This window comes from Diceros bicornis, chromosome 15, assembly GCF_020826845.1.
Source record: "Diceros bicornis minor isolate mBicDic1 chromosome 15, mDicBic1.mat.cur, whole genome shotgun sequence".
Lineage (NCBI taxonomy): Eukaryota > Metazoa > Chordata > Mammalia > Perissodactyla > Rhinocerotidae > Diceros > Diceros bicornis.
In genome coordinates this window covers 16,135,299-16,153,803 of record NC_080754.1, presented here as the reverse complement: position 1 = coordinate 16,153,803, position 18,505 = coordinate 16,135,299, and positions in this window count along the sequence as shown.

Here is an 18,505-nt window from a genome sequence, read left to right as displayed (position 1 = left end):
GCTTGTTGAATGTTGGATTGACAGAAAGAGTTTGGCTTTGATTTGAATAGTTTTTGTCAGATGCAAGTGGCTGGAATATATTTTTAATCTAATAGGAAAGAACCAATAGATAAAAAGGGGTTTAAGATAGAGAAAAAGATAACATTTCCTGGGACAGTAGGATGAAATCCATTGGACAGAACAACTTCAGAGACTGGTAAAAGCCAAGGATACGTGCGAAGTTGAAGCTGGCAATGGGGTTTTAAAGAGAGAAGTGCAAGCTGAGAGAGTTCCTACGTCACTTACTAAAGGTATTGGGTTTCTAGATTTCATTTCATTAAACTGTGAATTATTTAAATCCACCTTAAGGCAATTTCTGAGTAGGGATGCCTTATGTTATCTAATGCAGCATTATAACCTATGGTGTTAAATAAATAAATATACCTGAATTTGACCTGCTGTCTCACACCCCTCTCCTATTCCTTTGTTTTAATATCTATTAACCTCACAATTTTAGCATTGCTTTTAAGTAGAAATGTTTTGCTTTTACATAGATATACGGAAATGTTTTCTAACAGATTATTGATAGCGTAATTAAACTCAGAGGTCAGCAAACATGTTGAGACAACGTTTTCCTTTATATAATACTCTTCCTGGAAATTAGACATATTTAGAAACTATACTGTCTCTTTTATTGAATCTAACAGGCCGCTGGAGTATTATTTCTTTTAAATCTCTAGTGAGATCATTAGCAATTTAGCAGTTATAATTCATGGATAAGTGTTAATTCTGACTACTAAAGATAAGAACAGAAATTGTGCTCATTATGATTCGAACCCAATGTTAAATATATATAAGTTGTAAAATATGTAGTATTTTTTGTGTAGCTATGTTTGTTGGAAACAGAGAAGAGAATACTAGTATCAGTGAGTATCTTACCTTGGACCACACAACAGTGTGTTTGAAAGTAAGTACAACCCCTGGAAAACAGTATCTGTACGAGATTCAGATCCCAGAACAGAAGAAAGACACAGAAGAAAAAGATGTGGACTTGAATTCTCAATTCTTTCAACATGAAGGCCAGAATTTGAAAGCCTTCTTTTATGGGCCTGCCCCGTGGCTTAGCAGTTAAGTGCGCGCGCTCCGCTGCTGGCGGCCCAGGTTTGGATCCCGGGTGCGCACCAAGGCACCGCTTCTCTGGCCATGCAGAGGCCACGTCCCACTATGACGTGCAACTAGAAGGATGTGGAACTATGACGTACAACTATCTACTGGGGCTTTGGGGAAAAAAATAAATAAAAAAATTAAAGCCTTCTTTTAGCGAAAACTTCTCAGAACACCAAGCTCGTCTGACCATGTTCAACATGGCTGGAAGAATCATAGTAATTATTTCTACTCAATGAGGATTTCTGTGGAAGACAAAATGATACCAAGGGAATAAATGAAAAGTAATGTGTTTAGTTCAGTTCCCTAGAACTTGAGCCTGAGAAAGAGATTCCTGTGAAAGTGACGTATTGAGGGAGTGCAGGCAGGTGAAACTTACAAGGGAGTGACTGAGACAGGAAAGGAGAGAGGAAGTAGATGCTGATGTGGGCGCAGCTAAAGTTTATCCTCAGCCTGATCCCACGGGGAGCTCTAGAGCCTGAATGTCCTCACAGACTGGTCTCACCTTGAGGCAAGAAGGTTGGTCTTTGATATTCTCATATTGACTTGGGACCACTGACAGAGTGGGGTGGGGGAGCAGACACACAGTGCTTAACCTTCCAGATGTGGCACCTCCTGTCGGTTGAGGGCAAGTTTCAGTACAAATGTGCTGCTCTGAATTCTTCGCAGTCAACACTCAATTGGAGGATGTGACTGGCCTGGTAAACAGGCTGTGGGCAGTTCACTGGCAGGGTCAAGTACAGGTAATATTTTTATTTGTGTTCTCTTTTCTTTCATGCTAAAACCTCACCATGTACTTTAGTTGAAAGTTTTGACTCCAGAACATTTTTGATAGTAGCCATTAATATGTTAAAAATGAAACTGGATTCTAATATTTAAACATCTTTTTATTTATCATCTGGGTTCATTGTTATCCAATACTTTCAAAAAGCAAAATAAAAAGGTTAAGTTACTTTTCAAAAAAGTCACTGAAAATCTTCAGTCTAAATAAGGCATATGATTGGGTGGTTAAGGGAAAAGGCTTTGGGTAAAATAGAAGTGGATTTAAGTTCTGGCTCCAGTGCTCACTAGCTGTATGATTGTGTGCTAGTCTCTTCTACGTGTCTCATCTGCTTCTTCATCTGGAAAAAAGAGGAGTAACAATAGTAACCCCTTCTTAGAGTTGTTATGAGGTTTAAAGAACACGTGATAGAGTTCCATTTCTCTTTCTTTCTTTTTTTTTTTTTGTGAGGAAGATCAGCCCTGAGCTAACATCCATGCTAATCCTCCTCTTTTTTTTGCTGAGGAAGACTGGCTCTGAGCTAACATCTATTGCCAATCCTCCTCCTTGTTTTTTTTCCCCCCAAAGCCCCAGTAGATAGTTGTATGTCATAGTCGCACATCCTTCCAGTTGCCGTATGTGGGACGCGGCCTCAGCATGGCCGGAGAAGCAGTGCGTCGGTGCACGTCCAGATCTGAACCCGGGCCACCAGTAGCGGAGCGCGTGCACTTAACCACTAAGCCACAGGGCTGGCCCCCCATTTCTCTTTCTGACAGTAGAGTGGGCCACGTAATTGGACCAACCTTCCCGCTAAAAATGCTTTGTCAAATATTTTTCAAAAATCTATAAATCATCAGAGAGCTGACAAGATAGTAACAATTATCAGGCCAATGTCCAAGAAACCCAAAAAAATGAGTGAAGTAATAAACTTGCTTTTGCCCTAAATCTGTCCAAACCCTAAGGTTTAGTTTTCCAGGCCTGGTAAGGAGAATGACAGAAGACAAAGTCCCAACGTGGAGAGTCTAATGGGAAACTACCTTCCCATAAAGCCGGGAGTGAACTTGAAGAAAGCCCATCCCACACTCTCACCTACAAGAGAGTAGAAGGTGGGTTGGGGAGCACATACCTGAAAATTTGTAGTTATAAATCAGCCACTATGCTGCTTTGCGGACCATATTCACACTACCTAGATGGTCCAAAGAAACTTCAAGCTGTGAATTTAGTTCAAAACTATCCTGGAAGTCCTTTTTTACAGAAGAATCCCAGCTAATAAATATAGAGGGAATGATAAAATTGGATATCACGAGTATGAAATAATGGATCTAGACTTGTACTCTCCAATGTAGTAACCACTAACCACAATTTGCTATTTAAATTTAAATTAATTAAAATTCAGTTCCTCAGTCACACTACCACATTTCAAGTGCTCAATTTATTAGTGGCTGCCGTATTGACAGCACAGATTTAGAATATTTCCATCAACTCAAAGTTCTGCTGGGCAGCCCTGGTCAAGACAATGATCATCAACGGCTGCTAAAACCATTAGATGAAATTTGAAGACGTTCAAGTGGATGGATTGGCTGACAACATTTAAACCTATGATCAGTTTTAATACACACACACACACACACACACACACACACTGTTTTTTAAACACATATAACCATCATAGGACTTGCATCCATAATCTAAAACAACTACAAGTCAACAAGAAAAAGCAAGACAACTCAATTTTAAAATGGCCAAAATATTTGAACAGGTATTTCATATATCCAAGTAACATTGTGAATTGTGCTCAATCCCATTAACCATCAGAAAAACACAAATTAAAACAATATGTCACCACCCACCCACAGCTGGCTTAGATTAAAAAGATTGACAATACCAAGTGTTGATGGGGATGTAGAGAACTGGTAGTCTCATTTGCTGTTGTTGGGAGGGTAAATTGGTACAAGCACTTGGAAAACTGTCAATATCTACTGAAGTGGAACATAAGCATACCCATAACACAGCGTTTTCACTCTTTGGGCTAAATATGCATTCAAATGTGCACCAAAGACATATAAAAGAATATTCATAGCAATATTATTTGCCATAGCCCCCAAATTGAACCAACTCAAATATTTAGCATCAGTAAACTGACAAATAATGATACAGCCACACAATTGAATATATAGATTGATGAAAATAAAATAACTACTGTTACATGCAAAAACATCGATGGTTCTCACAAATATAATTCAGAATCAAAGAAGCCAGATAAAAGGGAAATATTCTTATAATCCTACTCATAAAAAATTCAAATAAAGGGGCCGGTCTGGTGGCATAGTGGTTAACTTTGCATGCTCTGTTTCAGCAGCCCAGGTTCATGGGTTCCAATCCTTGGTGCAGACCTATGCACGACTCATTAAGCCATGCTGTGGCAGTGTTCCACAAACAAAAGAGAGGAAGATTGGCACAGATGTTAGCTCAGTGACAATCTTCCTCAAGCAAAAAAAAAAGGGAAGATTGGCAACAGATGTTAAAGCCAAGCTTCCTCACAAACACACACACACACACACAAAGATTCAAATATACATGCCATGTCATTAGACCTCAGTATTGTGGTTACCTTTGGGGTGGGTTAGTGAGTAGGAGGGTCTTGTGGGTGTCCTTAATGATCTGATTGTAAATCTGGTTGTTGTTTACTCATGGGTATTCATTTTGTGAAAATTCAAGCTGCACGCAAAAGATTTGTGCGCTTTTCTGTTTGTACGTTATATTTCAACAAGAGACATTTGCTTAAGGAGATACCATATATACTAACACATAAGATGAAGTAGATGAAGTAAGAAAATAAACAAAACCATGATGAATTAATTAGATCCAGAATATGGGCTTCCTTCAGGACACAGGACCAGTTTCTTTAACAAATCAATGACATCAACAAAAGGGAGGTTTACTCTAGAATTAAAAAAAACTTGAGACGTAACAACCAAATGTGATGTTTGGATCTCATTTGGATTCTGATTGAAAAAAACAAATCTAAGAATTTGTTTAAAAACAATTGGGGAAATTTGAACACCACCTGTGTATTAGATAATATCGAGGCACTATTTTTGTTATGTATGATAATCGTGGTTATGTGGTTATGTAGTTGTAGGTATTGTGGTTATGTAAAAAAACAGGCCCTTAGTTTTTCCAGATGGATTTTGAAATACTTAACGGAGAAATGTCATGATATGTATGGTTTACTTTAAAATAGTCCAGCAAAAATAGTAAATAAAAGTGGCAAAATATTAATAATTGTTCATTAGTTAATTGGCGTATTTGGGTTCATTATACTATTATCTCCACTTTTTTGTATATTTGAAATTTTTCGTGATAAAAATTTTGTAAAAATTAAGATTTGTGGTTACAAGGGGTTAGGGATGGGTTGGGAGGCAAGAGGATGGTAGGAGGGAGGGAGGTGTGGTTACAGAGGGTCGGTAGCAGGGATCTTTGTGGTGATGGAACTGTTCTGTATCTTGATTGGTGGTCAATACCTGAAGCACATATGTGATCATATTGCAAAGAACTAGATGCACACACACACACACCACAGCAGAAGTAAATCTGGTGAAATCTGAATGAGACTGGCGAATTGTATCAATAACATTATCTTTGTTGTGATATTATACTAAAGTTTTGCAAGACATTACTATTGGGGGAAACTAAATAAAGGGTAAGTGTTATCTCTGTATTATTTCTTACAAGTGTATGTAAATCTACAATTATCTCAAAGAATATTTAATTAAACATTAAAATAAAAAATAAATAAAAATAAAATAAACAATGACATAGCCAAACAATGTAACATTACTTGGCCTTTATAAGGAGTGATATAGAAATTTATGCAGCTAAATGGTTAGCTCTCCAACATATATTGTTAAGTAAAAAAGAAACCAGATATAGAATACCATGTATGTTGTGCTTCTGAGTGCTTTTAAGTATATATTTGTGTGTATGGGAGATTTCCAGACGTATAAACAAACAAAAATAGTCACCTCTGTGGAGTATACCTTATGCTAGTTTTTTATTTTCATTTTTGAATTTTATTATGGTAAAATATACATTACATAAAATTTACCATTTTAACTATTTTTAAGTATACAATTCAGTGGCATTAATTGCATTCACATTGTTGTACAACCATCACCACCATCCATCTCCAGAAATTTTCTCATCTTCCCAAACTGAAACTCCATACCCATTAAACAATAATTCCCCATATCTCTTCCCCCCAGCTCCTGACAACCATCATTATACTTTGAATTTGACTACTATTCTATGACTTTGACTACTATAGGAACCTCATGTAAGTGGAATCATACAGTATTCGTCCTTTTGTGACTGGCTTATTTCACTTAGCATAATGTCTTCAAGGTTCATCCACGTTGTAACAAGTGTCAGAATTTCCTTTGTTTTTAAGGATGACTGATATTCCATTGTATATATATTTATATATACCACATTTTATTTATCTGTTCATCCATCAATGGACACTTGAGCTGCTTCCATCTTTTGGTGATTGTGAATAATGCTGCTATGAACATGGGTGTACAAATATCTGTTCGTCTCTGTTCCTTATGCCTGTTTAAAAATATATATTTTTTTAAATAGATAAATAAATGCATGCATTGCTTATAAAAAATTAAGTGCTTGTCAGGCCATGCTGTGGTGGCGTCCCATATAAAGTGGAGGAAGATGGGCACAGATGTTAGCCCAGGGCCAGTCTTCCTCAGCAAAAAAAAAAAAAAAAATAGAATAAATCTAACAAGAGTTGTACCAGGCTTCTTTTTTAAAAAAATTTTGTAAATCAATATTAAGAGACTTTAAAGAAGATAAAAATAAATGGAGTGATGTACCATGTTCGTAGGTTGAAATAGTCAATATTTTAAAATGTCAAGGGGCCAGCCCTGTGGTGTAGTGGTTAAGTGCGTGCGCTCCGCTGCTGGTGGCCCCAGTTCAGATCCCGGGTGGGCACCAACACACCGCTGGTCAGGCCACGCTATGGCGGCGTCCCATGTAAAGTTGAGGAAGATGGGCACGGATGTTAGCTCAGGGCCAGTCTTTCTCAGCAAAAAGAGGAGGATTGGCATGGATGTTAGCTCAGGGCAGATCTTCCTCACACACACACGAACACACTAAACAAATAAAATAAATAAATTTTTTAAAAATGTCACATATCTCTCAAATTTAGATTCAATGTGATTCTAATTAAAATTGCAATCTTGTTCTAAAATTTATATAGAATTGCAAAGAACAGCCAAGATAACTTTGAAGAAGAACAACAAAGAGGTAAGATTTGTCCTACTATATATCAAAACGTATTATAAAAGTATAGTAACAAAGACCGAGTAGTAATATTACAGGGATAGACAAATATGACCAATGAAAAATAACAGGAAACCCAGAAATTCCCCACTTATATGAACACTTGATTTATGACAGAAGTGGTACTGCATAGCCATTAGGGAAGGGTGGACTTCACAGTAACTGATTCTGAGAATATAGGACATTCATGTGGAAAAATGAAACTGGATTCTTCTACCTTCCATCACACCTAAATGTGAAAGACAAATAATATGCATTTTAGAAGATAATGTTAGAGAATATCTTCATGAATTCCAGGACTTTCAAAACAAGACACAAAAAGTATCAATCATGAAGAATGGATAAATTTGACGATATTAAAATTTAGGACATCTATTCATGTAGGTACAGATAATTATAAACAAGTATTTAGTCTATGAAAATGTCTGGGAGAATATGTGAAATTCATGGAGGATACAGGGTGATTCTTCATTCCTTCACATTTCAAAATATCTAGCATCTTTGGCCCCACCCACTAAATATCACTGGCAAAGAACTCCCCACTCACACACACACACACACACACACACTCATTGTGACAAATTTTAAAGACCTTCATAAATTTCCAAAACCCCTAGGGATCCTGATCTTTGTCGTGGTTCATGGCTGCCTGGAAGAAACGCTACATCTCCCAATTTCCCTTGCAGATAAGTATGGCCTTGTAACTAAGTACTCGCCGAATGTGTGTTAGTAGAAATGCCCCTAAAGGGAAAGGACCTGTTCTTCTTATTCCTGATGTTTGGAATATGCTGTGTAGGCTTGATGGCAGGAGCTGGAGCAGCCATCTTGGACTAGAAGATGGAAAACATGTACTGAGGATGGAGAAGAACTAACAAACAAACTTGGGTCCCTGAAGATCATCATCCACCTTACCTGAAATGCTTACTTATATGAAAGAAATAAACTTCAACCTTATTTTAACCACATTATTTTGGATTTCTGTCACTCAAGCTGAACCTAATTCCAACTAAAACAAGTCGATATTTTTATCATCCCTATTTTACAGATGAGAAAGCTGGGAGGTTAAGTTGATTGCTCAAGGTTGTACAGCTAATCAGTAGCAGGGCTGGGATTTGAAACTGGATACTCTAACTTAAGTCTTTATTCTCTTACCGACCATGATATTTTGTCCCTATTAAATAAAGGGGTAAGAGGGGCCAGCCCCGTGGTGTAGCAGTTAAGTTCGCGCGCTCTGCTGCTGACGGCCCAGGTTCGGATCCCGGTGCCCACCGATGCACTGTTTGTCAGGCCATGCTGTGGTGTCGTTCCATATAAAGTGGAGGAAGGTGGGCACAGATGTTAGCCCAGGGCCAATCTTCCTTAGCAAAAAAGAGGAGGATTGGCATGGATGTTAGCTCAGGGCTGATCTTCCTCACACACACACACACACACACACACACACACACAAAATAAATAAATAAATAAAGGGGTAATCAACTATTGGATAGCAACTAGAAGGATGTACAACTATGATATACCACTATCTACTGGGGCTTTGGGGAGAAAAAAGAGAAGAAAGGAGGAAAATTGGCAACAGATGTTAGCGCAGGGCCAATCTTCCTCAAAAACAAAACAAAACAAACAAAAAAACAAAAACAAAAAAAAGAAGCCAAACTGTAAAATCTAAAAAAAAAAAAAAAGAACCTACTGGAACAGGAGCAATTGATGATATTTTAAGTAGGAGATAATTGTTGGAGCAAAGTTCTCAGGAGATGATGGAGATGGTAATGAGAACACCTATGTTTTAAAGCTCTAGAAAGAAATACACATATATATATACACATTTAGTTAAACATGGTACGTAACTGTAATTCAGGAATTCTTTTCCAAAAGAGCAAACTCATCTTTTTTGCTTGTTTCTGTCGTGTTTGTGGAATAAGTTATTTTAATGAAATGTAATTTTAAAATCTTCAGTTCATAATATTTAAATTGCTATTGCTTATATTTCAACCCATTTTGCTGTAAAATCAAGGTGCGTGTTTCCTCTTCTGCTTAATATATAGACTCAATAGTCCGTGTTTCTGTTTACAAAGTTTCTGGAGTTTAGTTTAATTTTCTCATGAAAATACATTTTGAGGATATGGATTAGGCGACTCTTCTATGAGATAGGCCGTTTTTTTATGGGCAAAGAATTGTAATTAAAGTTATAATCTAATGAATGGAGGTCTCAAATAAGTTGGTCACTGAATTTGGGATAAAACACAGGCAATGTGGCCAAATTCCCTTTGGGAAGCCTGAAAGACACCTCAAAGAAACAAGGCAGCTACAGAGGTACATTGTGTTATTTCTTACTTGAGCAACTCTATGAACAACAGGGATTTATTTAATTATAGTTATCACAAAAGAGCATACATAGTAAGAGTGAATTCTCAAGCTTACCTGGCAGTGGTTTAATCAAAGTAATCCAATAGGTGCTGCTACAGGAAAGAAATATATTTGAAAAGGTGTCTGGTCAGTTTTTTCTATTTGATTTAATTTTTAATTTTAATTTTTTGACTAGGTAACAGTCACATGATTCAACTGTCAAGAAATATGTTTTATTATTTTTGAATTACTCACATCCTGAAGAGTTTTGCATTTGATGATGAGTTTCTCTATGGAATCAGGCCAGCATTTACCTGGGATCCTTTTAAAAGTATTTAGTAAGCGGGAGTGACGTCAGCATCATGGCGGAGTGAGCTTTCCCGTGAATTCTTCCCCCACAAAATACAACAAAAGTAACAGCCACAGACCAACAACGGAATCCCAGACAGTCAAAAGCTGGAGCGGAGGGATCCACACTGCCGCACATCTGAGAGCGGAACGTGCTGGGCCCCCAGAGGAAGTGGGGAGAGGTAAGGAGAACTCCGCTCCCTCCCCATCAGATCAGCGATCCGGTCCGCCCGGCTCCCAGAGAGGGGGGATGGGCGGCCCTCCGCGGGAAACTGTAGCTCTTTGGGCTCTCTCAGCCAATGGGAAACGCCCGCACAGAGGGCTCAGAGGAGCCACAGGGCTACCATCAACATCTGAGCAACCCAGAGAGCGGATAAAGAGGGGCAAACGAGAAGCCTCCCACGTCAGGGACCCAGAGGGCAAAAGAGAGAGCTCCCCCCTCCCCGCAACCCGGAGTCTGCAGCTCGACCAGATCTAGCGGTCCGAGGCAGACCTGAGTAAACTGGACTGGACCCGTGGATCGCAGTGGGGAAAAGAAACAAAACAAAACAAAACAAAACTGCGGATCGCAGCAGAAAAACTGGGGCAGAGCGCAGGGGGCTTAGACTACACAGCCCTTTACCACCACACAGTGGCGGCAGGTGGAAATTGCAACCAGAGACTTCCAGGATGAGGAAAATCAAAACCAACACAGGAACCACAATGCAAAAATATATGAAATCACCAGACCAGAAACAAAATGACAAGCACCCAGAAATCAACCCCGAAGACACAGAAATCCATAAACTAAATGACAGAGATTTCAAAATAGCTATCATAAAAACACTCAACGAAATACGAGACAACACAGACAAACAATTAAATGAGATTAGGAGTTTCTTCACAAAAGAGATTGAAATCATAAAGAAAAACCTATCAGTGCTGATGGAGATGAAGAACACAATGGAGGAGATAAAGGAGAATCTGGAATCTTTAAAGAACAGAGCTGACAATATGGAGGAAAGAATTAGTACTTTAGAGGATAGGAATACAGATATACTCCAGATGGAAGAAGAGAGAGAACTAAGACTAAAAAGAAATGAAGAAAGACTCCGAGAAATATCGGACTCTATTAGAAAATGTAACATAAGAATTATAGGTATTCCTGAGGGAGAGGAGAGGGAAAGAGGAACAGAGAGCCTATTCAAGGAAATAATAGCTGAAAATTTCCCAAATCTGGGGAAGGAGCAGGAAATACCAGTAAGCGAAGCCAACAGGACTCCTATATATATTAACAGACAAAGGCCTTCACCACGACACCTAGTGGTAAGGCTAGCCAGGGTCAACGACAAAGAAACAATATTAAGGGCAGCTAGACAAAAACAAAAAATAACGTACAAAGGAACTCCCATCAGGCTCTCAGCGGATTTCTCAACAGAAACTTTTCAGGCTAGAAGAGACTGGAATGATATATTCAAAATACTAAAAGACAAAAACTTTCAGCCAAGAATACTCTATCCAGCAAAAATATCCTTCAAATATGATGGAGAAATAGTAACTCTCCCAGATAAACAAAAGCTAAGGGAGTTCATGGCCACGAGACCGCCACTACAAGAAATACTCAAGAAGGCCCTCAGGCCTGAAAACAAGAAGAGAAAGGGAACACAAAGCTTGGAGTAAGGAGAAAAGTAGGTAGACAAAATCAGAGAAATAGTAGATCTTTACCGGAATAGGTTAGCAACCACTTAAATACTAAACTCAAAGATCAAAGGAAGAAATTCACCAAAAATAAATTTAACCTCATCACTGTAAACACACAGCCACAACACAAGATAGAATAAGGTATAACAAGAGCAACTTAGAAGGGGAAGAGGAAAGTGACTGAATTGACTTAGTATAAGGAAATAGGAGGCTATCAGATAATGGACTATCTCATACAGAAGATTTTTCGCCCAAACCTCAAGGTAACCACTAAACAAATAATCAAATTAAAACCACATATGATAAACAAAGAGAAAACTAGAAGAATCATAAGACAGAACAACCAAACTGAATTGGCAGTCCAAAACAAATGGGACAAGAAACAAAGAAAATGCAAAAGAACCAGAAAATAAGTGACAAAACAGCAACATTCAGCCCTCATATTTCAATAATTACCCTAAATGTAAATGGATTGAACTCTCCAATCAAAAGATACAGAGTGGCAGGATGGATTAAAAAGCAAGATCCAACAATATGCTGCCTTCAGGAAACACATCTTAGCACTAAAGACAAGCACAGGCTCAGAGTGAAAGGATGGAAGACAATACTCCAAGCTAATGGCAAACAAAAGAAAGCAGGTGTTGCCATACTCATATCAGACAAAGTAGACTTCAAGATAAAACAGGTTAAGAAAGACAAAGAAGGGAAATATATAATGATAAAAGGGACACTCCATCAAGAAGACATATCACTTATAAATATATATGCACCCAATATAGGAGCACCAATGTACATAAAACAACTATTAACAAACCTAAAAGGAGAAATCAACAACAACACAATAATAGTAGGGGATCTTAACACCCCACTTACAGCAATGGATAGATCATCCAGACAAAAAGTTAATAAAGAAATATTAGACTTAAATGAAAAACTGGACGAGATGGACCTAGTAGACATATACAGAGCACTCCACCCAAAAACAGCTGACTACACATTCTTCTCAAGCGCGCATGGAACATTCTCTAGGATAGACCATATGTTGGGAAACAAAGCAAGCATCAATAAATTTAAGAAGATTGAAATCATAACAAGCATCTTTTCAGACCATAAGGCTATGAAACTGGAAATGAACCAGGAAAAAAAAACTGGGAAAGTGACAAAAATGTGGAGATTAAACAACATGCTACTGAACAACCAATGGATCATTGATGAAATTAAAGGAGAAATCAAAAACTATCTGGAAACAAACGAAAATGATAACATGCCATATCAAACCATATGGGACGCAGCAAAAGCGGTCCTGAGAGGGAAACTCATAGCGATACAAGCCCACCTTAACAAACAAGAAAAAGCCCTAATAGGCAACCTTAAATTACACCTAACAGAACTAGAAAAAGAAGAACAAACAAAGCCCAAAGCCAGCAGAAGGAGAGAAATAATAAAAATCAGAGCAGAAATAAATGATATTGAGACCAAAAAAACAGTAGAAGGGATTAATGAAACAAAGAGTTGGTTCTTCGAGAAGATAAACAAAATAGACAAACCCTTAGCCAGGCTAACTAAGAAAAAAAGAGAAAAGGCTCAAGTAAATAAAATTAGAAATGAAAGAGGAGAAATTACAACGGATACCATGGAAATACAGAGGATTATAAGAGAATACTATGAGAAATTATATGCCAACAAATTGGACAATCTAGAAGAAATGGATAAATTCTTAGACTTATACAACCTCCCAAAATTGAACCAAGAAGAAATGGAGAATCTGAATAGACCAATCACAAGTAAAGAGATTGAAATAGTAATCAAAAACCTCCCAAAAAATAAAAGTCCAGGACCAGATGGCTTCTCCAGTGAATTTTACCAAACATTCAAAGAAGATTTAATACCCATCCTCCTCAAACTATTCCAAAAAATAGAGGAAGATGGAACACTTCCTGAATCATTCTATGAGGCCAACATCACCCTGATACCGAAACCAGACAAAGACAATACAAAGAAAGAAAATTACAGGCCAATATCGCTGATGAACATTGATGCAAAAATCCTCAACAAAATATTGGCAAACCGAATACAACAATATATTAAAAAGATCATACACCATGATCAAGTGGGATTTATACCAGAGACGCAGGGATGGTTCAACATCCGCAAATCAATCAACGTGATACATCACATCAACAAAACAAAGAATAAAAACCACATGATCATCTCAATAGACGCAGAGAAGGCATTTGACAAGATACAACATCCATTTATGATAAAAACTCTCAATAAAATGGGAATAGAAGGAAAGTACCTCAACATAATAAAGGCCATATATGACAAACCCACAGCTAACATCATACTCAACGGGAAAAGACTGAAAGCCATTCCTCTGAGAACAGGAACGAGGCAGGGCTGCCCACTCTCACCACTCCTGTTCAACATAGTACTGGAGGTTTTGGCCAGAGCAATTAGGCAAGAAAAAGGAATAAAAGGAATCCAAATAGGTAACGAAGAAGTGAAACTCTCACTATTTGCAGATGACATGATTGTATATATAGAAAACCCTAAAGAATCTGTTGGAAAACTGTTAGAAACAATCAACAACTACAGCAAAGTTGCAGGGTACAAAATCAATCTACAAAAATCAGTTGCATTTCTATATGCTAATAATGAACTAACAGAAAGAGAGCTCAAAAAGATAATACCATTTACAATTGCATCAAAAAGAATAAAATACCTAGGAATAAATCTTACCAAGGAGGTGAAGGACCTATACAATGAGAACTATAAGACATTATTGAGGGAAATCTACGATGACATAAAGAAATGGAAAGATATCCCATGCACGTGGATTGGAAGAATAAACATAGTTAAAATGTCTATATTACCTAAAGCAATCTACAGATTCAATGCAATCCCAATCAGAATCCCAATGACATTCTTCACAGAAATAGAAAAAAGAATACTAAAATTTATATGGGGCAACAAAAGACCCCGAATAGCTAAAGAAATCCTAAAGAAAAAGAACAAAGCAGGAGGCATCACAATTCCTGACTTCAAAACATACTACAAAGCAATAGTAATCAAAACAGCATGGTACTGGTACAAAAACAGACACACAGATCAATGGAACAGAATTGAAAGCCCAGAAATAAAACCACACATATACGGACAGCTAATTTTCGACAAAGGTGCTAAGGACATGCAATGGAGAAAGGAAAGTCTCTTCAATAAATGGTGTTGGGAAAACTGGACAGCCACATGCAAAAGAATGAAAGTGGACCATGTGCTATCGCCATTCACAAAAATTAACTCAAAATGGATCAAAGACCTGAAGGTGAGACCTGAAACTATAAAACTCATAGAAGAAAATATAGGCAACACACTATTTGACATTGGGTTTAAAGGAATCTTTTCGGATGACATGCCTACCCAGACTAGGGAAACTAAAGAAAAAATAAACAAGTGGGACTTTATCAGACTAAAGAGCTTTTATAAGACAAATGAAATCAGAATCAAGATGAACAAACAACCAACCAGGTGGGAGAGAATATTTGCAAAACATACATCTGACAAGGGGTTGATCTCCATAATATATAAAGAACTCACACAATTGAACAACAAAAAAACAAACAACCCGATCAAAAAATGGGCAGAGGAAATGAACAGACACTTCTCCAAGGAAGATATACAGATGGCCAATAGGCACATGAAAAGATGCTCAACATCACTAATCATCAGGGAAATGCAAATCAAAACAACACTAAGATACCACCTCACGCCCGTTAGAATGGCTATAATCACCAAGACAAAAAACAACAAATGTTGGAGAGGATGTGGAGAAACAGGAACCCTCATACACAGCTGGTGGGAATGCAAATTGGTGCAGCCTCTATGGAAAACGGTATGGAGATTCCTCAAAGAATTAAAAATAGAGATGCCCTATGATCCAGCCATCCCACTACTGGGAATCTATCCAACGCACCTGAAATCAACAATCCAAAGAGGCTTATGCACCCCTATGTTCATTGCAGCATTATTCACCATAGCCAAGAAGTGGAAGCAACCTAAGTGTCCCTCGACTGACGATTGGATTAAGAAAATGTGGTATATATATACAATGGAATACTACTCAGCCATAAAAAAAGACAAAATCGTCCCAATTGCAACAACATGGATGGGCCTGGAGCGTATTATGTTAAGTGAAATAAGCCAGAAAGAGAAAGACAAACACTGTATGATCTCACTCATATGTGGAATATAAACCAACACATGGACAGAGAAAACTGGACTGTGGTTACCCGGGAAGTGGGGGTGGGGGGTGGGCACAAGGGGTGAAGGGAGTCATATATGGGGTGATGGACAAACAAAAATGTACAACCCAAAATTTCACAATGTTAGAAACCATTAAAATATCAATAAAAACTCATACAGGGGAAAAAAAAAAAAAGATTGTAAATAATCTCTTAATTTGGCTTCTCAGGCTGAGAGCCTTGTAATCCCCTTATTTCTTTACAAGAGACTTAGTGATCACTTATTACAATTCCTTTATTTAGCAGGAAGACAGTTTCTAATAAACTTATTTTTATGTCAAAAAAAAAAAAGTATTTAGTAAGCACTTACATTTCAACAGGCACTAAAACAATCTGTCCAACTTTTAACTTAAAACCAGAGTTGCTAAAATTTCTGGTTTCATGACTGCCTTCATGATTTTTGCTGTATCTTCTTATTGCCTGTAATTTTCTGTACTTAATATTTTCCTTTAAAAACGACTCACTTAAAAAATATTTACTAGTTTGGCCTCCTCCCCAAGCACATCCTTGAAATCTTGGATATAAAGCACTAAATGTTTGCCTCTATACCTTAAATCATCTGTCTCTCTCTGAAAACCACCTCATGGCCACAGAGCTGTGCTGTGCAGATCCCCCTTCAAGGAAATACTTGATGCCCAGATGACAGGAGCGTGGTCAGCAGACAGCCTCCAGCTGTCAGCTCCTTCTAGGTCAGGTCTGCCAAGGCCACCTCACCTGAGGTTACCTCCTCACGGGGCGGCCTGAACCTGGATTCTGAGAGAGGCAGGGGTAATAAGGCCGGGCCATTTCAGCCTGATGCATGTCAACTCTGATCAGCAATATTTGCTCCAGAGCTTCCCCACTGGAGTGGCCAAGTCTTTGTCAGGCCTGCTTTGTATTTTGACTTCCCCCATGCCCAGTGCTGCTTTGTCCCCTTCCCTTCTTGAGTGTTGATTCCAAATAAACAACTTGTACCCCCATCTCCATCTCAGCATCTGTTTCCAAAGAGCCCAACCTGCAACACCATGCTTGAGGAAATACTCTCCTAAATCATTTTTTTAGGACAAGTGTTAATAGGTCTTTATAAAGACTTTAAAATAAAGCATGCAATTTAAAAATAAAGGCAGTGAATAGGATTTTATGTGATTGAAGGCAAGTTGGCTTTTACACAAGGTGTCCAAAACTCTTAGTGCAATTTTAAGTCCTCTCATAAATGCTAGATGCACTAGCTATTTGGAAGTTATAACAACACAAGAACTATTCAGATGATGGCTGAAAATCACGCTAAAAAATTATCTTAATGGCTTAAAGAAAAAGGAATTTTAAATTCCAGGACAAATGCTATTTTTAAAAAATGGAACTCAATTATAATCTTTTATAATTACATTCGCAAGCTAAACCTGTGTGTGACAAAATTCAAATACATCACAGAATTTTGATTCCTTTTTGAAATCTCCTGCGTATAAAGAAATGGGCAGAAGAGATGGGGCCGGCCCCGTGGCTTAGCAGTTAAGTGCACACGCTCTGCTGCTAGCTGCCTGGGGTTCAGATCCCAGGCGCGCACCGATGCACCGCTTGTCTGGCCATGCTGAGGCGGTGTCCCACATACAGCAATTAGAAGGATGTGCAACTATGACATACAACTATCTACTGGGCTTCGGGGAGATAAAGGGAAAAAAAGGAGGAGGATTGGCAATAGATGTTAGGTCAGGGCCAGTCTTCCTCAGCAAAAAGAGTAGAATTGGCAAGGATGTTAGCTCAGGGCTGATCTTCCTCACAAAAAATTAAAAAAATAAAGAAATGGGCAGAAGAGAAACAGCTGGTCCATTCTGTAAACACCTGAAACTACTGTAACAGTGTCTTGTTTGAAATGCATAGGGATAACAATGATTACTGCTTCACATTTCATGATTTGGAAAAACTTTGTCTTACTGCCAGACTATACTGAATCTAGTCAGAATACGTGTGACTCAGCAGAGCGCTGTTTAAAGGCAGTAACAAGGGATGTCTTAAAGGATAAATGGTTCAGCAAAATCTTATAATACTGAGATTGTAGTAAAACCAGTTAACATTCCTCTGAATACTTATTTAAACTTAAGTCTCCTGTGTCATCTCTCATATCTAAGCATTGAATAAAGATACTTGTTTCCTAAAACTTGCCCCATGGTAAGGATTATCTGAGATGTTTGTTAAACTGACTCCCATATCCTTCCCCTAGAATAGAGGTTCCAATTCAGTTGGTTTTGTTCAGGCCTGGGAATCTGTATCATTAACGCAGTCCCATATGTTTCTTATATTCAGACAAGTTTGGGAAACAGCTAATTAAGATATGTACAATTATTTGAAACATCAAACCTTCTTTTACCAGTCATCCACTGCTGCTTTGAGGACTGTGATACGTAGTCATGGACGCCTGAAGACACATTTGTATGCGCCTGGCTCGGGCACTGGTAATGAGGCAACAGCATTCTGAATGTGTGGTCTGCTTAGCTTCACTCTGTTCCAAGAACAGACTATTCTCCAAATCCTGGTCAGCTGTGTGACAAAGCTGTTGGTTGCAAAGAGAACTGAGAGTTCCTGAATTGAAAAATTCAAC